The 25,428-nt window shown below is 32.6% G+C and overlaps 1 protein-coding gene across 1 annotated transcript in view; it reads right to left on the reverse strand.

The window, feature by feature from the left end:
- Positions 1-24,335, reverse strand: part of LOC129227292 (synaptotagmin-7-like) — a 280,815-nt gene extending 256,480 nt beyond the window's left edge. The window contains exon 1 of the mRNA XM_054861830.1: positions 24,214-24,335. The gene's annotated coding sequence lies outside the window, so the exon portion shown is untranslated. The remainder of the gene's footprint in view (positions 1-24,213) is intronic.
- Positions 24,336-25,428: the final 1,093 nt, after the last annotated feature.

Below are 25,428 nucleotides of genomic sequence, written 5' to 3' on the forward strand. Positions count from 1 at the left end.
TTCATTTTCGCGCAGCGAAATTTTCTCTACATATACTTCTAACATTTTCGCTTACACAACGTTTAATTACTGTAAATATTCTTTTGGAAGAACATGGCAGTCTTAATTAACTACTTTTAAACTTTTATTTCCTTTTATAACTGTTTTTGTTCTTGAAATGCTGAGAAATTTACATTTTCCTTATATAAGGATATTCTTGATGCTATACAAAAATAATTTTTACCTACTTAGGTTTTAATTTTTCAAAAAATATTTATTCAATATCAATATTAATCTACATACACGTAATGTCTTTTCGGTTACTGTCTATACTGCCGTGTGCTGGTAAACAGCAGTATCTGCAGAAATGAATTTTCGAGATAATTGAGGAAATGTGTGGTGGATTCAATATAAATAATAGGAAAATGTTCGAATTAGACGTTCGTTCGCGCCTTTTTTTCAGCGGAAATCAAATAGAGAGCTCGTGCAATCAAGATAACGTACAAGAGGTGACAAAAATGCAAAAAAAAAAATGAAAAATGAAAAATTTGCAGTTACTGCCTTTTACCTGCACAAGGCAGTATATTGGTCTTTTGATCTCATCTTAAATGTAACAATATTCTGTAAAGAAAACAATGATTTGACCCATGGCATGAAATCTACATCACTCCAGGTGACGACGCTTCTTTAGTTATTTATCTTTACTAATAATAAAGCTGTAAGTCTGTCAGGATCTCTTTCTGTCCAGATCTCTGTCAGGATCACTGTGACGCGCATAGCGCCTAGACCGTTCGGCCGATTTTCATGAAATTTGACACAAAGTTAGTTTGTAGCATGGGGGTGTGCACCTGGAAGCAATTTTTCGAAAATTCGATGTGGATCTTTTTTTATTCCAATTTAAAGAACAAAATTATCATAAGATGGTCGAGTAAATTACGAAATTATCATAACGTGGAACCGTAACATAGGCACAAGCCAATTGGCGAGAAAATTCACCATACACTATTTGTAAATATGCGAACCAACAGACCTTTTAATTTTATATTACGGGCAAAGCCGTGCAGGTACCACTAGTTATAAATATTTGAAGTTTTTTTTTATTTCATGTTTATGTTATGGTTCAAAATGACCTGCTATACATATTTATGAACAGATAGAATTTACATATTTGCAAGTATATTGCTATTCAAAGAAATAAATAAATACCTTTCTGTCAATAAGTAAAAGGATATAACCAGCGTTTTTTATCGCACAAAATTACAGTATACTACAGACACGTGTTTCGCGGTTTTCAATGGAAAATCCTTTTTTTCAATGGAAAATAATGAGTTTTTGTATATAAAAACATTTTTTACATCCAAAAGCTCTTTTTTTTTTTTTTGCATTGAACAATGGGTTCCTTGAAACCCCAAAACACCTTTCTGCAGTAATCTGTAATTCTGTGCGATAAAACTTTGGTGATTACCTTTTATTATTATTCTAATTTTAGGAGCGGCAGGATAATTATATTCTGGAATATACTAAAGCATAATGTAAAAAAAAGTTATGTTTTACCTGATGTTTTAAGGGGTACTCTAGTCTAGAAATTCAAAAAAAAAAAAAAAACAGAATTTTTTTTCTCTTCATATTTTCAAAGTTTAGACCTTTAAGGATAAACCTCTCAGGTAATTTACGAAAATTTGAATTATTTTCGGAGTTAGAGTTAATTTTTTTAAGAAAATGAAAAAGCCAGCAAACGAGATCAACGGAGTGACAAACGCTCCGAGGTACGACCTTCCGAAGCTTCAAAAGACGGCAGAACTGCTCTTATGGCTGAAGGATCTGCCAAAAATGAAGCTTTTGAGGTGTAGGAAGAAACAATGTATAAGGCAGGGATGGCTGTTAGAAAAAAAAATAGCATACAATTAAACCACTCAGACTGCCTGAAATTCGACTGCAAACTTAAAACGCGTTTTTCTCGAAACTACGTTTTTCAATACGATTGACAAGATATCTCAAGTTCTAATCCACCGATTTATTTGAAATTTGGTACAGACCTTCTTAATACTATCAATTTTGTCTTTACGTAAAGGGTTTCTGTATTTTTGTTTTTTTAACCATTTTTAAAAAATTACTAAAATTGAAAAAAGGAGACAAAAATTACCTTTCTTTTTTTTTCGAAAAGACGCCATTTTATTGAAAAAAAAATCCAAATCGGCTACGCACAGACAATTCTACATCCTTTTTTAATAAGAATCAACCTTAATTTCATGTTCCAGATCACCAGGAGGGTTGGAATATTATCAACCAGTAAACACCTTTTTTTCTTCGAATCCTCACTTTGCTGACCTCTACTGATTTCAATTTTGATTTTACCCCCACTATTAGACATTTTTATGCTTCTCAAGTATCAATAAGAAACTGATAAAAAATTTATAGAAAAAATGGTTATAGTTCCTTTTTTTTTTTATTACGCCCGCAAAATCGAATCAAAATCCCGCCTGTAGACCAGCATGCCCCCTTAATATCTTTATGTTCTTGTCATTGGCTGATTTAAACGTAAAGTTACGAAACTGTTATGGGGCTCTCTCTGAAGCAGAAAGTAGGAAGAACAACGTAGCTTACAACCATGTTAATAAGAATATCTCTTAACCCTAGACCTATAGAAGTTGTGGATGATACGAGATACATAAATGCTAACCCACGCAGTTTAAAACGCCAGCTCAAGCGCATTAAAACCACAGAGCACATATCTTATACTTGGTGTCTGGACATAGGTCCAAAACCGAAATGTCTAATGGACAAATGATTCAGCTAACGTAAGATTCATTACCAAAATTGCTTTCACTGTATATTTTTATTCACAATGCGTAAACATGTTGCACACTTCTGTTTCAAATTTTAATTAATTTCTATTAACTGATAGCTAAATCTTTATTTCAGTATTTTAATTCTTTATTTCAGAATCTCTTGGATATAGTTTTTAAACTTTCCATATAAATTACTAAAAGTTTCTTAAATTTAGAATCGCAATTCCCCCATCTTCGTTACAAAAAATGTCTTAGTTTCAAGCAACATCACTTAAATACTCAATGCGTGTTTCGAAGGGCATTGAAAAATAAATATATTGAAATTCCCTACTACGTTTTGTTGTACATAATGTTTGTGCTTAACAATTTTTTCAATGGGGTCCTTTCTAAAATTTTAAAAGTATTTTTTTCCGAAAGAGCATGCATAAAAACATAGGACCATTTTTTAAATAATTTGTTTAAGTTTAATATTTTTAAAAAAATTACTTAAATCTGCGCTCTTTTAATGTTTATGCTTCTGTCCGATGACATCACAAATGATGAAATGCCATTCTGTGTTCCCATTCACAGAGCAAAATATTTAATTCGCATTTTTACTCACGTGTATTGGCAACGATAGGGTTAATAGCAAGCGTAGAGAGCAATATTTAATTCGCTTCTTGATTATCATAACGTGGAAACGCGATAGAAAGATGCATTTGTGACGTCATCAAGACCACGCCTTGTTTGAAAAATCGGACATTTAAAGAAATTAATTAAAAACTAACTGTTGGAAAAATGAAAGTTATTTCAGGGTTCATGTTATTTTTTTAGCCTATTTTATCAATTTCCATGACTAAAAGTAGTATTTTGACTAAAGGAAACAACCCCATTAGGAGAAACAACAAAAAAACCTATTTTTAAAACCAATCATCCACAAAATATAATTTTGAAAAGATATGAAAAATTTAAATTTATTTTTATTTTTATCATTTTTAGTTCAGTGGAAGTCAAGTTTGATTCACCTACCCTACTATGCTTTGAGTTCCCTTTAAACGTGAAATCTGAGCTTTGTTTGAAGAAGATACTTGAAAGCAAACAAATTCCTTTCAGAATTTTCTAAAAAGAAGTGGCACATTGATTAATGGTCTTAACTTTGAAATTTAATTAAAGGTGGGAAATGGTTAGATATAAATATGAAAAGATGTAATTTTAATTTTTTCTTTTAGTTACAGAAAAGTATGGCGCTTAGAGCAGCTGCGTGTCCAAAAGACATAATTCATAAATCAAAAATGATTTATTGCTAGGCGTTAGCAGATGATTATCGCTATTTTTCCAGATTAGTTTTGATCTTGTGTTTTTTACAGTACCATTACATTTTATTTCAAAATTTAAAATTCTTCTTATGAAAAAAAAAGCGACATTTGCGGATAACTTTGAGCACAGAAAAACTATGAAATAACTTTATACAGTGAACTCACTCTGTCTGAAAATTCTCTAATGTGTCTTTCTTGTCCTAAACATATCTCTCTCTCTCTCTCTTTTTTTTTTTTTTTTTTTTTTTTGGAAACTACCCCAGTGCTTCGTTAAAATGTCAAAAAGTAGAAACAATTTTCACCCGTCATTCCTTGACGGGCGACTTTCTAGTGTGTTCAGAATATCGAGATATTCTGAACACACTAGAAACTCGCCCGTCAAGGGATGACGGGTGAAAAGTGTTTCTACTTTTTGACATTTTAACGAAGCAATGGAATAGTTTCCAAAAATGTAAAAGTATTTATTTCTGAAAAAACATGCTTAAAAACATAGGGTCTGACCAGTTTTTAAATAATTTGTTTAAGTTTACTACTTAAAAAAATGCTTAAATCGGTGCTTTTTCATTGATTACGCTGGTCGATGACATCACAAATGATGAAATGCCATTCACTGTTGCCAGTCACAGAGCAAAGTATTTAATTCGCATCTTTACTCACTTGTATTGGCAACGATATGGTTGATAGCAAGCGTAGAGAGCAATATTTAATTCGCTTCTTGATTATCATAACGTGGAAACGCAGTAGAAAGATGCGCCAAAATGCATCATTTGTGACGTCATCAAGACCACGCCTTATTAGAAAAATCGGACACGTTAAAAAATTAATAAAAAAATAACTGTTGGGAAAATGAAAGTGTTTTCTAGGCCCATGTTATTATTTTTGCTTATTCTATCAATTTCAGTGACTAAAACTAGTACTTTTGACTGAAGGAAACAACACCATTGCCTGTTTGGTGATATTTTGATAGTTGAAGTTTTAACCTTAACTCCAGTGGATTAACCCTAAACTCCAGTAGATGGCGTTTATTGTTGACCACTTTCTCGTTTCGTCATTCCCCTGAAATGACACAGTCTTACCAGTAAAACAGTTGAATTACCGGATCGAGTTCAGCCTTGTCAAAATTAAAAGTATTGTCAAATTATCATGCCGTGGCACGAGTTTCATTGTTGGTGACGTTAGGGGCGTTACTCTATCATTTGCAATTATATATATGAGGATTTTGATGGTCCAGAAGAATACATATGCATTATCCAGTGTCTCTCTATACTGAACACCCCCAAAACCCAACACTTTCGTTCGGTCCCATGAGTGTTCAGAATACATAGAGTCGACTCTAAATGTCATACACATATTTCAATGTATGAAAACTAATAAAAGGGTCAAATACAATGCACTAAATAAAACATGAGGTAGTTACTGTAACACCATTTTCATCTTACAAAAATGTGCAATTATCAAATACTTGCCATGAAAGTCCGAAAATCCGACATCGGCCGCTGAATAATAACATTCACATGTCAAAGGCATTGTCGAAAGATCGAATTTTTCTTGTGAATCACTGGTGAAAGTCGACATTCTCCAATTTGGTCTTTCGCGAATCGTTTTAATCATAACGTGTGCGAAAGAACTGCGGTTTTTTCTCGCTATAACCGAGTGCTCGTAAAAAGCAGCAACGCAAAGGAGGCGTTGTAGAGGCTAAAAGGCCTGGCCAATTTTGATGATTCCTACGTCAATCGATTTGTCTTAACCTTGGGAGTGTCACTAAACACATGACAGTAATCAAAGTTCACCTTATCAACAACCAGTCGCAGGGCCACATACAAGGGGGGAGGGAATGTTCTTAGGGTTCACCCCCCCCCCCCCCAAAAAAAAAAAGTCAAGTTTGACATTTAAATGTTTGTTTATATTTAAAGATTTCCAAAAAATATTGTTCCAAAACTCAAATTTCTTTCATATGTATATTAATTGCATAAAACGCTTTCATAAAAGACGACCCGGCGACTTGAACATTATCACAACTTTCTTTATAGTTCGTAAGCTCCGCATAAACGTTTTTAAACTCTCCCCGAAATTATTTTCTGGTTACGGCCCTGACCTTAGGTGGCCTTGTTAGTGGCCTTATTGGCAGATTGGGATCGTTTCGCAAGCTACCTGCGTGCGACAAATGCAGGTAGCGTTTTCACTGCCTGAATTTTTGTTTAGTAAGTCTACTAATTCGAATTTCACCTCTAACATGTTGCATTTGTTTTTGTCGCGATTCAGGGGACTCAGTTTCGCGACGTGTACTTTCTTGACGGGCTTTTTTAGCGAGAAGCATTAGACTAACGACGTTTCCGAGCTCACGTCATCATGAGTTATACAGGCTGTTTATATGTATAGCTGTAGTTGATTTAAGTTCGCGCATTTTTGCTAAAGGTCAAACAAATGTAGCTTTAAGCCGAGTTAGGTTTCTGAAGTCACTTATAATCAGTAGTTTAGACCACCGCAAGTTGTTCAAAAGGTATTTTTGATCAAAAAAGCTCCTCCAGAAGGTATTACTGGTTGCGCTAGTGACCTTGAAAGATATTGATTTACACAAAAGGTTTTACACTTTGAAATCGTTTGGTTTCATTAAGAGTTATTAATTTTTGTACATTTTTTAGTAACTAGAATGTTAAACAAAAATGTCAGAGATATCTCATGTAAAAATTGTGGAAATAGCCAGAGCGACTTTATCGACGTAACTATTACATTAATTGACTTTCTAAGCCCCAAAAATCTCAGTTCAAAACTAAAATTAAATTAATAGGTACGCCCGTTGCGAAAAACGTAATGAGCAAGTGAACCAAAATGGACACTATCTTTGATGGCCTGTAAAATTATTTTTCGCAGGATCTAACATGTCTACCCAAGATATTCTCACATTACAACACCTACAGATCAAGATTCTAAAGAAAAAATATCTGGATCTAAAAAATTTTGTGGGGCCTGGTATAATATTTGAAAAATTGATGGGAATCTTACTTTTGGATCGACTCTCGTGTGTTCAAATAAGCTTTAAGAATTCCTAATATGATTTTGTTTCCCCAGCAGAATAAGTTGAGCTGGAAGTCAATAGAAATGTTAAAATACCGCCCGCTTTGAATGGGGTTTATTTGTTTAAAGCGAACAATGCTCCCATAGACTTAACATTGTGCCGAGCAAATGCTTCTGATTTCCTCATCAAATCAGAGTTTCGTTAAATCAGGGTTCGTTATGAGCGAGTTAGATTGTATAAACGTTTTTCCAAATATGAGGAAACAATAATCGAATCAAGTGGTTTTAAGCAATAAGAATTGTGGAGATTGTCAGAAATTTAAAATACAATAAACTTGTCCTCGAGTTTAAGGAAACAATAATAGAGTCGAGTGTTTTGAAGCAGTAAACTCTTTGAAGCTGCTTTTGTCATACCTCGTATAAACTGCAACAGAGATTGATAGAAATGTGAAAGGAAACAATCGTTCATTTTGTCAGCTTTAACAAATAAGCTATCGATTTCACACATAGTTTGAAACTTATGCATAACTTTCCGTATAACACGTAAAAGATCGTTCGCAAATCTGCATGACTATTCTAAAATGATTCGTTTGAGCTGACGTTTTTAGCATGCAGCAAAACTGTTGCAAAAGGGAAAAATATTCAAACTGCAAACTATCAGAGATTGATGGTTTTCTTGCCAGCAATCGATGTTAGAATAAGTATTTGACATCGCATCAACGTTATGTACAAAATCCTGCGTGAAGAAGCAGTCGTTGTGGACAAAGAGGAAAACTAGTATTATGACACAGTTTAACAATGACTGGAAGATAAAACAAATTTATTTAATAAGTTGAAGGACGAGAAATTCAATTTAAAATGAAATTTTCAAAAAATGACAGGAAGATAAAATAAATTCTTTCAAGGAATTGAAAGCTAAGAAAAAATGTATGTGCTAAAAAATAATGCGCGAAATAAAAATCAATTCATGATCTGCAAGGATGTTTAAATTTTATAACTAAACTTTTATGTGGAAAAATAATTATTTATTCTATACAGGCGTTACTCGTATAACACGGTTTTGATATTACACGGAACCAAATTTGCGATTAATATAACACGGTTTCGATATTACACGGTACGAAACTTGAATTTAATGCTTCATGGTTTTGATACAACACGAATGTTATATTTTAAAAAGATTGAATTTTATTTTTGTTGAATACATTTTATTAATCTTTGATAATAACTCTAATACTTTACTTTGTTTTTATGAAACTTGGTTTCAATACAGCACGGTACACATCCCTTGATTTACATTATTTCCAAATCTTGTATAACATGATTTCGATATAACACGATACATATTGACATGATTTTTACTATCTACATGATTAATTAGTGTAAAAAATAAGTTAAAAAATTATTTTTAAAAAAGTCTCGTATAACACGGTTTCGATTCTACGCGGAACAAATTAACCGTGTTATAGGAGGGATGCCTGTACATACTTATGAACTTACATTTTCAGCATAGCTTGGGATATATCCTTTGACTAACACTAAGAAAAAAGTGCAGCATACAAATAAAAATTGGGTTGGGAATTTCAAAAAATATTGGCTAAATTCGAAGCAGTTGGGCTTAGAGTTCTCAAACTTTTAGACATTGCGACCAACCCCTTCTTAGACTATATATAATTTAGACTTTTAGTATTTTGGCGACCCACCAAAATTTTAACTCTGCCTAAACCCTAAAACAGTAACTAAAAACTACACAAATGGTTAAGTTTTATCCTTAGAAACGCAAGAAACTAGTAAAATAAATATGAATTTTTATCTCTTGAATTATTTTATAATAAGACACAGTACTAGACCTTACTGATTTTATAATCTTTCAATAAATTAATTTTCTTTAAACTTTTCTTCTACATCCCACGACTCCTCTCCCCCCCCCCTGGACACATCCCGCGACCCCCCTGGGAGGTCGCGATCCACCATCTAAGAGCCCCTGGCTTAGAGAAACCTAAATGTCTTCATAACAAAGTCAAAATAATGGTTTATTATTGAACGACAAGTCGCCTAAACTCACCAAGTGAAATGACTGTGGTGCGCGAGTTTTGTCTTGAGACACATTCGGTTGTAAATGGTTTTTGGTGACATTTGGAGCCTCGCCAAGCTCCTGACACGACTGTAAAATCTTCCAACAATATAAAACACTTATTTTCGACAAGCTTTCATTTTCTTGAGCCCGTAGTAACAGTGAAAATTTAATCCTCAATAAATGTTTCAACTTTATATTAATAATTAACATTCAGTTCTGCTCACATAAAATTTTCAGCTAGCGAAATCATCGATGTTTTCATGTTCGCAAAAATTACGGTTCGTGAAAATAAGTTATTTTGCTGTATACTGGGTTTCGCCGTCCATAAATGATGAAACTTAAATTCCAACATATTTGACCCTCTCTGCCCTCCCCTTGTCACATATTGACCCCTTCCCCCCTGTCCCAAAACGGCACACTAAATCTCCTCCATCTCCCCTCCTTGTCTCATATCGCTACGTTACGTAAGCATATTGCCATAAGAATTTGTTTTATTTTGTAATTAGAAAATCGCCCGTCGAGGTATGATGGATAAAAATTACTTCAACATTTGAATGAAGCAATTGCCTGTTTGAGGATATTTTGATAGTTGAAATTTTAACCCTAACTCCTGTGGATTAACCCTAAAATCCAGTTTCCAGTCCAGAAAGCGTTCATTGTTGACTATTTTTACGTTTCTTCATTCCCCTGAAATGACAGCTTTGCCAGTATCACAGTTAAGATACAGGATCCAGTTCCGCCTCGTCATAATAAAGCATTTCCCTGCACGTCAAACATTACCAAAACATATTATATAGTAATCATGTCCTGGAGCGAGTTTCATTGATGATGACGTTAGGAACGTTATTCGATCATTCGTTAATATATATAAGAGGATGTCACATTTCTTATGAACCCGACACAGTTTCACGAAACCCAAATCCCGGGATACATTTTATGATTCCAAAAAGAGAGACTATGGCAGATGTTCGTACTGGTTCAACTAGTTTGAAAAACATAATACATTACTGACTAATTATCTGCATGACTTTAATGACTTGACTTACAAAGTACAGAAAAAAGCATATTTCACATATGTGACGATAGTGACACATCTCAAAAATTCAATTCTGGAGAGAATTAGAAGCTTCAAGATAAACTAAATGTAATTGTTTTAAAGTGTGTCTTCGGGAGTATAAGTTACATTTTCACGAAAAGCTATGAAAACATTGTGCATAGTAAGTAAACTCTGAAATTTGCAGCTTATTCCCAGGTATTTACACTAAGGGATGATAAAAAAAAAAAAAGCTTTTGGTTTACAGAATAATTGTTCTCTTATTTCGCTAAAAATTCTTCAAAATGTTAATTTTTTGCAAATGTTGCAGTTTTTTTCCTCCGCCTCTGTATATGGTAACGTGAAACTTTAAAAAATAATTTCTCAGTTTGAGTTCGACTGCAGATAACACTTTTGCCCTTTGCATGGCAGAATAGCGTGTAATTAAGTATGCATATTGGGAAATTTTAAAAATGAATCCTCATTGATAACCACCGCTCAAAAGTCACCATTTGTTGCACAAACTAGTTGCCTGCCATAGTTACAGCAAAAAAGAGCTTTTGAATTAAAACCCTCAATCTGCAAATAAGCTAAGAACACCAGTAGTGGCCAGTGCTTATAATAGTGCTTCAGTAGAGGCCACTTCAAGGTTTATATTTGAAAAAATAGGGTTCCGGATTGGATTTCCCAATGGATTTAAACGTGCAGGAGGTAATACCTCTTGCACGTTTGATGCACTTTTGAATCCATTGGGAGACCTGGAGAATCCTATTTGGGTTATTATACAAAAAACGTAGGTTTTTCAGTTGGAATTCATGAAAAAAAGTCTTCAACTTCTTTTAAAAGTTACTTTATATTGCTCTTTTTAGGCACCTTTTTACTCTCACATAGTTAGTCACATTCTTTATTGGTTATTTTGTAACTTTCTTTTGTAGTTACAATTTTGGATGTGAACGGAGGGTAACAGATAGTAAATATATATTTTAAATGTTATTTTTAAACTTTTCATTTAAATAAACATTGCATCTTGTATGAGAAGCACGATTTGAACTGATTAAAATGTACACATGTTTCTTAAAATGGATTTTTAAAGAAAGTTGTATGCTCCATTTCTGATTGTATATCCTCCATTACATCTATACTGTAACGGAGGATAAAAATATTTATGTTTTGCTATGATCATTGTGTTGATTTAGGGTTAACGCAACATGTTATTTAGAATTTACTTTTAAAAAAGTGATTCAATTTTAACTATAAAAAAAATTCTTACACAAACAATTCTTTCCTTTTTAACTCAAGAACGAAGGATACACAAAGTTAAGGACCTATTTGACTTCAAAGAGAATAATGCTGAAATTCTTTCACACTAAGTTCTTCACTATGAAGACCCAGAGTTGAAAAGGGCTAACTTGTGATTCTAAACCTCTGTAATGAGCTGCCAGTACTGCCGTCTATAGGAAATTCTATTACTTAATTTAACCCTGAACGGAGGATACAAGAAATACTGTGACAGTGATTCAAAAGATTATGAATGCTATATAGTTTTTTATTTTACAACATAATTCCTTTAATCTATTTAAAAAAACATGAAATGATCTAAATTTCACTTTTAAATCTATTTAATTTTTTTTGTATTGAGTAAATAAATGAAAAAGTACTTGGCACGAAATGTGTTGGGACATGTAACGGAGGCATATAAGTATCCCTCCGTTCAGTGAAGAAAAAAAAATTAAATTTTTATAACATCATTAATTTGTATTGATCATTTTCAAAATTGGTTATACTTTTCGAAATCTCATAAAAAAAAGTGCTTAGAAATAAATATTTTTTTTAATTAACCACCCTGGATATAAAAAAAAGCGCGTTTTTTGCAGAATGACCCATTTTTTTCAAACATTAACTTTGAAGTGGTCACTACTGAAGAACACTGGCCACTACTGGTGTATTTACCTTATGTGGTTTTATTTTTACTTGTGCACCACTATTTTCGCCAATAAACGATATTTTCTTTTCAAAAATTGGATCAATTTCAGAAATAACAATATTTTACTTGCAAGTTTCCTCTTAAGTAATACTACTTAAAACCGAAATTTAAGCAGCGAAACATAGATTTTTGCTTTGAAAAAAAGTCCAACATATCATATTATTATTCACGAAAATGAACAATATATTTCGATCAGAAATAAAAACAAAGTAATGAAATTTTTCTACTGGTGTTAATTGCAACTTGTAATATCCTCTCCCCACTTGTTCACATGCTTCCTTCATATATTGCCGTCTGCATTAGTTACTTCCGCCACATTATCTTATCTACCTTAACCACTTCGATTTAATTATCCTGACAACTCGAGATACTTATCCTTAATTATCTTAGCAGAGGTAGTTTCTTTTTTAATTAATTACGTTAGCTGCATCCTTCCGTCGACATAGATAAGTTTGTTCTATTAAATTTATATGAATAAACAATATTGGATGTGAAATATTAATTTTCTATGCCTTAAAAAAACTTTGTGAACTTTATGAATGTTTCATTAGGATTAATAATATCTTTTTATAGAAATGTGACAATGGTAAGAAAAAATATGTATCATGTATATATGTATGTAATCACATTATTGGGTTAGGGGAGGGTGGCCCAAAGCGGGTAGGTTATCGAACAACGCTCGAAAATTGTAGTTTTTTGTTTTTTATCGCAATAATTTCGGTTTTATTTCCTAGCAGGGTTCTCTTGAACTTCAAAATAAAAAGTGATTTTTGTATTATTTCAAACCAAATATTCATTTATTATCTAACATTACAAACACTTGAAAAATCTGCTTTGCCCTACTAAGGCGCCCAAAGTGTGTAAGCTTAACTAATTGTGATTTGGTACATTTGCAAATCAAATATGAATTTATAAATGATTAAATTAGTTGACTAGCTTCCTGCCATTATAGTCAATACAATTGTTTATAAAACATAAAGAAATAATTGATTTAATGAAGAGGGGTCAAGAAATTATAAATAAATATATGATTAAATCCTATACCCGCTTTGCCCAAAAGCACTTTTTTTATTTTAATAGTTATAACCTTAAATTAAAAATGCTGAAAAAAAAACGGAATGACTATCGTAGTTTAAAGGTAGATGGTGTCAGAATAACGTAATATTATTGACAATCAAAAGAAATAAGCAACAAAACTTCATTTTTTTTAGAAATGTATCATTTTTTTCTTTTAATCTTGATTGCGCAATGCTGCTTCACTGGGACTGATTAAAACTCGGGGTTATTCGGGAAAAGACGACATGCGTATGCATCGCCGCTTACACATTATGCGGGGGCATACGAAAGCCTATTACCCACTTTGGGCGACCTACCCGCTTCGGGCCGCCACTACGCCCTATTTTCGGTGATGAAAAAGATTTTTTATCCAGGATTTCGAGTCGTTCCAGTTCATCGAGTTCTTAAACACAGTTCTTAAAAATGCTTTCAGTATTTACAAAAAGTGCTTCCCCAGTGACTAAAACGTTAAATTTAGATCAAATATTGAGTGAGTGAAAATCTTCTTACGGAAGTATATGCCCAAATATGAAATATGAACACCCCGACTATCTATAAAATCCAATTTTAACTCTTCGTGAACCTGTGCATCGTAAAAATATCGAAAATGTTTTTTAAAAATAAGAATTAAAATAAGTGAAATAAAATAAGTACATGATTTCTTGATTACAACACTCAAAAATTGCAGTTGATCCTAATGTCTTTATATTTTAGTTAATTCTTAAGCAGACAATAAAATTTAAATTAAAAATATAAGAGAAGAAAAAGGCGGTATGCCAATAGCTTTTACTCTACCACCTATGTTTCTTCCTCTCCCTATTTTAAATTTAAATTGCATCGGCTGCTTTAAGATTAACCCAGATATAGAGATATTAAGATTAACTGCAATTAGTGAGTGTTTTAATCTAGAATTCAGATATTTATACCTCTTAGTGAGGACCAAATTGATATAAATTGTCTTTAAAATTAAAAAACATTTTTTATATTTTATTTTAAAGTTTTTTTTTTTCGTTTTGAAATTAAAAAAAAATGACTTGACTTGAATCAAAGAAGAAGGAAAATCTGTATTATTTAAATATAATGCCCAAAATCCAAATGCTTAAGATAAGCCTTAAAATATTTTTTAAATTCATTAAAAAAAACTAATTTCATAACTTATATTATTTTTCATTGTTTTTAGTAATCAGTATCAAAACGCAGGCACTATGACGGAGAAAGTACATTGAAAAATTGCAATTTTTAAATAAGAAGGAATTTATCGGTTCCAATGAAATTAAGTCTCATATCATCAGTTACCTTGAACATAAAACAGTTACAGTTAAGAGACGTTATAATAAGTATGCAAGAGGTTTTGAGAAGGACTTTATCTAGAAAAAAAATCTAAATTGATTTCGGAGCAAAAACGTTTCTTTTAGATTTTTAAACTTTAGTAATAAATTTGCAGATACTTGTCAAAAGCAGAAAGACTTCTGAGAGTAGTTAGCCGGTTCAGTAATAAAGTAGATAAATTTAGCACTTTTCTTATCGTTTTTCCTTTACTTATCAGTTCATTAACATTTTCTTCTTAATGTTGAAAAGATAACGCCTTTCTTTTATAGTTCGTCATCATTAAGAAGGAAAAATTATCGACGACGTTCAGTTATGGAAAGAAGTGAAAATTTGTAAGAAACTTAAGAAATGAGTCTTTATTAACAGGCTATAAATAACCCAACTGCTGGTTCTAGGATGATATAAAAGACATAGCACTAAACACGTGTGCCCAGAAAATCTTATCAAAGTATCCATTTATCTATTTTTCCTTAAAAAATTAAGATAAGAGAAAAATATAAAAAAAATAAATTAACCTAAAATTTAGTGATATCAATCATTTCTTTCGGTCCCTGGTTAACGGACTGTATTGTTTTAAATGATAAAGATGGGGATATTTTGATAATTGGGAATCTGGCGATCTTACTTCATTGGCGTCAGTTTTTGGCTCCAGTGCCTGCGCGAGTGGTATTTCTAATTGCAAATCTAAACAAAGAGAACCGAAACATCTATTCACATTGGCTTACTATAAATCAGCAGGGTTACCAAAATAAAATTATTTACGCCAAAAATGAGACAACCGTGTCAGATTCCCAATTATCGAAATATCCCCATAAAGAGCTGAGGCCGACTCAATTTTAGTTTTACTCGGCACATCTCGCGACTTTCGGTTGTGTTGGTGAGTTTTTTGCACTGATGAAGAGGCTCCATTGTAGCCTTGAAATAGCTATATGCTGTATTTTCTGCAAAATTTGTGCTTTATTTACGTTGGTTTTTCACTTTAATCATATAACAACATAGAGTAAAGAAATTACATAGAGAGGCCCCGCTGTACTAAGAAATTGAAGCCAGAAGTTGCACCGCTATATCCCAAGATCCTTAGCTTCTTGCTAAATATCTTGACATACATTTTGATTCAAAACACTCCATTACTGGATTTCAATTGGTAGTTAATTTAAACTTAGATATTGCTGCTAGTTGGTGAAGCACGTTTTTCAAATTGCATTAAAACGTGAATTAAATGCAAACCAATCCGCCAGCTACTTTATTCGGTCCTTTCGTGAGATTGGTGAAAACAATTCTCGCGAAGCAACCACGTTCTCATAACCCCGCCCATGATTGCAACGCTGTATCCCATAATTCCGGCTTCAATTTCATCTCCTTTTTAACGTATCTTACCAACCTTACCAACAGTATACCTTACCAACCAGTTTGTACCTTACCAACCAGTTTGTACCTTACCAACAGGGCTTCTCTATGTATATTTCTTTACTGTATATATAACAACGTGCTTTGAGGTTACAATGCATTCTTTTTTCAATGCAAATGAATATGAAAGCAAAGACCCGACAAAAGCAAAGGAACGAACGCATATTGTTGGATGATTTTTCACCCACAAGCTCACTTCTTTTGCATAAAAAAAGGTGTTCTTTGTATCCAATAAACACGTGTCTGTAGTTACCTACAAATTTGGGCAAATTTAGGTAGTTTTTTTTTTTTTTCTTAACTTTTCAAGCACAAAATTATTTACTGAATTCTTTTGTTTATTTGTTTTTCCCAAAATTAGGAAGCATGAAAAAGGCATCAAACTCCAATATTTTACTGATGTTTGTAAGGAAATTACGAGCACCTTTCTTCGAATAACTCTAAAACTCAATTTGTAGATCTGCCGTTTACCTGGCTATGACAGTGTAAACATCTGAATTTAAGCAAGCATAGAAAAAATTCTTCAATGAATGCATAAAAAAAGACAACTAATACAGAATCATAATTTTCTAGTTGAATGTTGTACTATTCCCTTAAACTGCATATTATTTTCATGTAAAAGTTTTGTATGTTACGAAAATAGAATCTTACGTAAATATATAGCCGCACTTGAGCATTTGCATAAGAAAATTAGACAGCGAAAACACCACCATTTGAACTAACTCTTTTTTTTTTCACTTTGTTTCGAGAATCCCACAGCATCATTCGTCTAATTTACGTAAGTTAATCTTTTTTTTTTTTTTGCAATCACAAACGGGGTTGTTTTCTTCAGTCAAAAGTACCGATTTTAGTCACTGAAATTGATAGAATAAGCAAAAAAAAAAAGCATGGTGCGAGAAAAAACTTTCAATTTCCCAACGCTTAGCTTTTGATTAATTTTTTAAAATATCTGGTTTTGAAAATACGGCGTAGCCTTTATGACGTTTCAAATGATGTACATTGGCGCATCTGTCTACCGCGTTTTCCCGTCATGATAATCAAGAAGCGAATTAAATATTGCACTCTACACTTGCCATCAACCCTCTCGTTTCTAGTACACGTGAGTAAAACTGCGAATTAAATATTGCGCTCTTTGAATGGCATCAGTGATTAGCATTTCATCATTTGTGATGTCATATGGTGAAGCGTAAACAATAAAAGCGCACCGATAAAATATTTTTTAAAAATATTAAACTTAGTCAAATTATTTAAAAAATGGTCAGATCCTATGTTTTTAAGCATGCTCTTTCAGAAAAAAAAAAAAAAAACTTTTAAAATTTCGGAAACGACCCCATTGCGCTTTTTACGCTCACTTGACCGCAGTAAATACTCCTTCGATTTTTCAAATTATCATGACGACGACAATTAATGAAGCTCGTAGGTGATAATTATTTCGACAGACTGAATTTTCTCGTCTGCGGTGCGCATTCATCTTAACTTGAGGCTAAACTCCAGCAGATTTCACAATTAAAAAAAAACTGGTCTTTTTGTGTGAAATCCTGTTTTTTCAGGAAAAGCACCTATATAGATGAACTTAAGTTGTAAAACGACCCCTAAATACAAAACGTCCAGATCAGTAATTTCCATCATTAAAGATTGATAAGAAATAAAAATATCATCACGATTTATGATCCAAATGTAATCTTTATGATAAGTGTACGGTGAAAATTGGCCACAACAACCACATATATACTGTAGTGTTCAAATTGTCATTTCATTTTTTTATGGATAAGCTTCGTATCTAGGAAATCGCCAGTCATAATATAACGGGTACGAATTGATTCTCCATTTCCTTTTCATTCCATTTGTAGAAACAAGAAGCCCAGTGAATAGGTTGCTATCGCAATGGGGTTGTTTCCAAAATTTTAAAAGTATTTTTTTCTGAAAGAGCATGCTTAAAAACCATAGGATCTGATCATTTTTTAAATAATTTGTTTAAGTTTAATATTGTTAAAAAATTACTTAATTCGGTGAGCTTTCATTCTTTATGCTTCTGCCGATGACATCACAAATGATGAAATGCCATTCAGTGTTGCCATTCACAGAACAAAATATTTAATTTGCTTCTTTACTCACGTGTATTGCAACGATATGGTTGATAGCAAGCGTAGAGCGCAATTTTAATTCGCTTCTTGATTATCATAACGTGGAAACGTGATAGAAAGATGCTCCAAAGAGCATCATTTGTGACGTCATTAAGACCACGCATTGTTGCAAAAATCAGACATTTAAAAAAAATAATTAAAAAATGGTGTTTACTGCATGCTGTATGTTAAATTTCGCATGAGTTAGAATATTTTTTTGAATCAAATGGCAAAATCTGATTTCAAGCAATAAACGATTATTTAAAATGTAAGTGATACCACTGAAACGTTCGCCGAAATAAACAACTAAAATAAAATATAACTTAAGAAAATCAATGCTGCAGACGATAAATATTAGTTAGAACTTCACAAACATAAATGCTGTGAATCAGTATTGCTACAATCAAATACAGGCGTTCTTCGTCCAACACAATATAGAACACGGTTTCAATATTACACGGTACGAATCTTGAATTAAATACTTCTTGTTTTTATGAAACTTGGTTTCGATACAATACGATACACATTGACATATTTTTACTATGTACATGATTAAGTAGCGTAAAAAATAAGATAAAAAGTTATTTTTAAAAAAGTCTCGTATAACACGGTTTCGATACCACACGGAAAAAATTAACCGTATTATACGAGGGACGCCTGTATTCTTTTTAAATGAAATCGATCACAGAAATTAGAAATCGAGGTGATGGCTAAATAGCAGAAAATTACTGATTTTTATTACTGCTTTAAGCTGTAGCTCAAATTATGTTAATGTTTTACGGCGCAAACATCGGAATTTTTCTTTTCTTGCTTTCTATTTCATCTTTACTAATAATAAAGCTCAAAGTCTCTCTGTCTGGATGTCTGTAGGATGCCAGTAGGATGTCTTTGACGCGCATAGCGCCTGGACCGTTCGGCCGATTTTCCTGAAATTTGGCACAAAGTTAGTTTTTAGCACGGGGGTGTGCACCTCGAAGCGATTTTTCGAAAATTCGATTTTGTTATTTTTCTATTTCAATTTTAAGAGCATTTTCCGGAGCAAAATTATCATAAGATGGACGAGTAAATTACGAAATTAGCATGACGTGGAATGGCAGAGCGAACATAGCCATTTGGCGAGAAATTCGTCATCCATTATTTGTAAATATACATGCGAACCGAATGACCTTTTAATTTTCAACTACGGGCAAAGCCGTGCGGGTACCACTAGTTATTAAAAAATAGTTGAATAAAATATCAATACTGTGTTTGCTGGTTTTTGTGATACATATTTGGCATGAAAATATCCGAAACAAAATAAGAACCCGAAGTAATGTCTTTGCTCATTCAGTTCAATCTTGATTTTATTCTTCCCTTTTAGGAGCACTTAAATATTGCAAACTACTTGCAGCTTAACGGAAACGACGAGTCCTATAGCAACGAGCAAGCTCGTTGTAAACTCGCAGTTCTCGAGCTTGAATACGCCATCTTGAGGTGTTTTAAGAAAATAGTCAAAGAGGTAAAACATTTCAATTTTGCACTCCGCCATTTTGTTTTTGCATTTTTGTATCCACCATTTGCAGGAGGCTATAGCTTCTTCTATAGTTTATTGAACTTTCGATTTCCTCAAATTAGCTCGTATGTTGGCTTTGGCGTGCTAAATTTTCAATCCATGAATGTTTTTCTTAAATTTTAACGTTACTTGATAATTTTATTGATCACGCGTGTTCTTCAAAACTTGCAAACGCAAAACTTTTAAGTGTATACTACCAACAGAGCGTTTTTTTTTTTTTTTTTTTTTGGAGCAAGCACGATTGCTTATTGTTCTCGCTTGACTGTTTTGATGTGCTATCATTTTATTTTCCCGCCAGCACCCTCTGCAGCATCACCGTCGACCGGCTCCTCACGATGCTGCTCCTATAGCGAAAGCCGTCTCCAGGGTGTTTCAATATCCTACACTTACACGCATACATACACAACTACACACACACGCACACACACACAAACACATACACCTACACACATACACAAACATATACACAAACACATACACACACACAAACACATACACACACGCATACATACAGACACCTACACATACACACACAAACGCATACACACAACTACCCACATATTCATGCATGCACACAGGCACAAACACATATGCCTACACACATACACATACCCCGCCCCCGCGCACACAAACACTCATACACACAACTACCCACACACTCATGCTTGCACACAAACACAAACACACATGCCTACACACACATACACATACCCCCTACACATAACCCAGCCGTAGGTGGGGTTTGGTCTTTTGGGGCCAGGCCCGTCCCTATGCCGGTCCCAAGCCCGGGTAAATGGGGAGGGTTTTACGATGGTGTAGCATCCACGTATGTAAAACGACCACTCTTTACTTGCGTGTGAGCAGATTTGTATCTGCCCAATGGCTATCGAGTGGGACAGTGAGTAGGCAATGGGCACCACCGGAGTCAGGTCCGTACCTGGGTCCACGGTGTCTAGAGTCGTAAGTGGTTTAGTTCTCGTTCCCTTACGGGTAAGGGGGCCCCGGCCGAAAGGTCAGTTCTCTGGAAGCCCCAGATGGCATAGCAGAGCGGGGTTCCCTGTTTCGTACCCCCTACACATAAAAACAAATACCTCCCACACACAAGCACACACGCCTACATACACACACACACACTCGTGATTGCGAAAAACATAATTTGAATTCAAGATGTCAAAATTCTTTTTTTTTTTTTTTTTTTTTTTTTTTTTTTTTTTGTTACTGCTGTTTTGGTTTTAATAATTTTGTAAGTTTTGGTAACACACGTGAAAAAGAATAACTGCAGAGAAATTGTATAAAAACAATATTTCCTTTTTGAACTATGTAAAGCATAATGAAGCTGGAACAGTGAATTAACGTTGTAAGAAACAAAATAACGCAAAAAAAAAATATATTCGAAATCAAATTATATGCGTCTTAATAAACCCAATATGTTAGCTCTTTCATTTCAGTTGCCTAACTTGAATAAGGAAAACAACACTCAAGCGGAACAGTACTCAGAAGGAATGGTAAATTTATAATAATGTGATCAAGGCGATTTTCAAAATCCATGGCACAACAGTCGTTGCAGATGCTAGGTTAAATAGTAAAAAATCCGCCAAATAACTAAATCGGGTCTTCAAAAACTATTAAAAGTTCTATTAAAATTATGAAAAATCGCCAAATACATAAATCAAGCCGTTAAATAGCATTAAAAGTTCCATTAAAATTTAAACTAATCATCCAGCTAACTTAAACTTTATTAAAAACTCATTACTTATTGCCAATACCGCCAAGAGACCATGTTACCGAAACCCATCAGGAGAAAAGAATAAATAAAAATTACTAATACAAAAAGTCTAAGTTGAAGTTAATGTAAAAAAAAAATCCAAACTTGGAATAATGATCTTACAGAAACATAATTTTTTTTATGAAAAGCGCTATGCGTTAATGAATAATCCGCATAGAATTATGCTTCACTGTTATTTATGTGAAAAGTTGTAAAAGAACATCTCTTATCTATAAACATTTGGAAGCATTATAGCTTTTTGTTAAAAAAAAATGATAAATATGTACCCACTTAATATTCTTAGTACGAAAACAAATTATTATGTGTCAAGCATTTTCTGATCTGAATTATGCTTAACTATGTAATGAGGAATGTATATGTACTGAACATTAAAGAAACAATGCCGTTCTTACAAAAGCATATTTTTCCACAAGAATCATACGAGAATAAATTAACCCATTCAATTTTTTGAGGGTAAATTAATTATTCAGTTTTTAAATTAATATTCCATCACGTAAAACCGCAATCATTTCTCATTTTTTTCTCGAAATATTTCTTTCCATTCTTTTGAGAAATAACATGTTTCAAGACTGTCTTAACAAATTTTTGCAAACTAATTCGTTGCCTTAAATAAAAACTACTTTTAACATTTAATGTTTAATTTGTTTAAAAATGCAAAATCTTGAAATGGATTATATTTTTGCTTTGTAGATTCTTTTAAAAACTTCATTAAAGAGTATGCTTAAAAGCTTAAGAAAACTTTTAAAAAATCCTACTATAGCTTCACCTGAAATTTTACATACACCATCATCATTAAAGTAATTTTATTCAAACTAAATTTAATGAAATAAGTAAATTCATTTCGACATTTCGGTAAGATCACAATTATTGTTCAAACTCTCTATTACAATCATGGTTAACACCATCAGCAAAACTAGATCTACTTAAACGATTTTAAACAGAGTATTTTTAAATTTTGTTTAACAAAACAGATTGCTGTTTTTGATTGTGCACAATTTGATGAATTTGCTATAATTATAAACTCCAATGGTGACTATTAAACGCAATTAGTTGTTCTAAGACATCCATTTTTTTTTTTTAAGTTGAATAAAGTATGAGCCAGTTCATTTTGACCAATGATATCCTTGTATATACTGTAATTTACATTTGTATACATATGCATATAAATGAAAAACTATTAAATATAGTTTGAACTCAACTGAAAATATTTATATAAGCTCACAAGTATAGTTTTTTATGACACCATATTTAATCCTTTAAATGCTATGAGCTATCTAAATGAAAACATTTTAACAAAAAATGAAGTATTAAACTTTAAGAGATGTTAAACTTTAAATGTTAAAGAAGAATTCAAAAGAGAAAATCCTAAAAAAAATCAATGAACACAACGAACAGGGATTTTATTTATGCCAGTCATCCAATAGTACGAAAAATGATACTAAAATTGCGAAACGAAATTTAAACCGAGAAATTGATAAACCATCAAACAAGTCAAGCCATATTGATATTGCAAGTAATCATTAATTGCAAGTAATCATTAACAGTAGTAGTAAACAGTAGTTACAACAACTTTTAGTTAATTACATAATAAAAAACTTCCAGAGCCAAAATTCATTAGTTTCATTCAGTTACAAGAAAGATATTTTGAAAAGAAGATATATTCATCAGTTTTTAGTAACGGATTGATTTTTGTGCAAAAATCGCTTTCACTGTAACAATTAAAAGGTACTAGAAAACAATTGCATACAGTCTTTTAAAGAATACCTAGAGATACTATTAAAAATATAAGAAAACGTCCTGATATAATTTGTAAATGTCAAGTTTAAGTGAAAATTTTTAATAACATATCTCACTTAAAAAGGAAATATAAATTTAAACATAAGTACAACAAAATAACGAAATACAATCCAAAAAAATGAAAACCCTGAAATAGCGTTTCTAAGCTTCTTGCATTGACCTACAAAGCTATCAAAAAACTGCGTAAACAGCAGCCACAAATCTAAGTTAAATAGTTCATGGATTAAAATGCAAACGGAATTTAATTTATTATCAAAATAAATTATACATTATCTACAAATGAGTACTTTACACAACTAACAAAATTGCATTCAATTAAAAATGAAAAGTATATTTTTATTATCCCCCCCCCCAAAAAAAAAAAAAGAAAAAGTCAAGGTAATTGAACGTCAAATCCTAAAATGTAAAAAATTAGTGCCTTTTAGCTGGATTAAGCTTTCATCAACCCACTTATTGAAATCGGTTTAAAACTAAAGGTTAAAAAATATAAACATAAGGAGGATAAATGCACTGTAAAAACTATCATATAAAATAAGTACTTGATCTTATTGTAACTGACAATTAAAAACATAATGTCTTAAATGAAATTCAAAAATAAAATATCGATTGTTGACTTTTTTTTTAACATAAAAAGTAACACATGAATTTTTCTCCCCAATCCCCACCTTTTAACATGAAGCCCTTAGGAACATCAAATGCACTACTAAAAGTTAACGATTTAGAAACAGGTACTTCACCGTAGTCGTGTTGCTTTAAAAGTTTGTTAAGGCAACTAAAGTCATTCTTACCGGAAAAAAAAAGATTAAACATGAATAAGATAATGCAATGAGGTCATAGAATAAGAAAAATATCCAAGAAAATATTTTGCTTGAACACTAAAACAATCCGAAGTTTCTCCACATTTGAGACTTAGGAGAAACAATTCATCCGTTTGAAAGTAGAAAAAAATCGTTCTTACAAAGCAGATTTGTTCGAAAAATGGGATAAAACGTACCTGAGACCGCCTGGACCCGCCAGGGCAACCGTAACGGTCAACGGGGTTTGCTATCCGGGGGCATGGAATTATCAAGCGCTCCTACTCCGTTTGTGTCACACAAAGAGCTTTGACGAGCGATAGTGTGCCGGACGGCGGCCGGACGCACGGGAACAGGACCGTCTCGAGAAATCAGGGAAACGGTGCGCCACCTGGTGCCGAGAAGCGCCGTTTACCCGTACACTGCGGTCCCGGCCACCTGTCGAAAAGGAAGGGGGTTTTCGGAAAAATTTTATTCTCTTTCGAAACCACCTGCGATATCTCTATTTCAGAGCATACAGGTACGAACGATCCCGAAGTTAGAAAATAAACAGCTTTCCGATTGTTAATCGATAGGAATTGTAAGGGCAATTTGGTTTTTGCCTGTTTCTGAAGCATGGCGATAACAATGTGATGTATTGTTATTGGAAACAGTTTAACATTTCGGGATAAAACTCCACACAACTTATATCGGTGTTGTAAGGTTTTTTTAGGTTTCCTTTTTCTGCTTCTAACTTTAAGTTTTCAATGCATGATTTAAAAGGCTATTCATGTGTAAAATAGAGATCAACTGAAAAACTTTAGTTCTGCATTTCAATAGAAAATTAATCTTTTTGTGAGTAAATTAGATTTAATACTTGAAATCTTCTGCTTAGTTATTTATGGAAATTGTTTCATTGTATTGCACTTTCCACTATATCAATATCTACAAAAAGATAAACAGAAGTAAAATTTACAAAGAAATATTTAATGAAAACATTAAAATAATACTTAGTTTACATTTTTTTTATTTAGGTTCAAAATGTACAAATCATAATTTTAAATTTGCAAGCACCGCAATAGAAAAAAAATTAAACTGTTCAAAATATATTTTTTCTTTTCTGTCTTTCAAAAGACTTACAAAGTTATTTATTTTTCTTATCGAAATATTAAACAATCTCTTCTGTACTTTTGAAAGTCATCAAAATTAAATTTTTGTTGCATTTACTCATTTTTTCTGCAAGAAATACTATAATGTCAAAGCTTTTCGATCAGAAACGAAACTCTAAGAAACTGAAACAAAAATAGAAATTCTGAAATTTTTGTAGAATGCAATAACTTTAATTTAAAAAAAAAAATCACAAATAGTCTAAATTTTTCGTTCCTATGGGTGCATTGTAGAGAATAAATAGGAAACTTATTTCAATTTTTCATTAC

The sequence above is a fragment of the Uloborus diversus genome, chromosome 8 (assembly GCF_026930045.1).
Source record: "Uloborus diversus isolate 005 chromosome 8, Udiv.v.3.1, whole genome shotgun sequence".
Lineage (NCBI taxonomy): Eukaryota > Metazoa > Arthropoda > Arachnida > Araneae > Uloboridae > Uloborus > Uloborus diversus.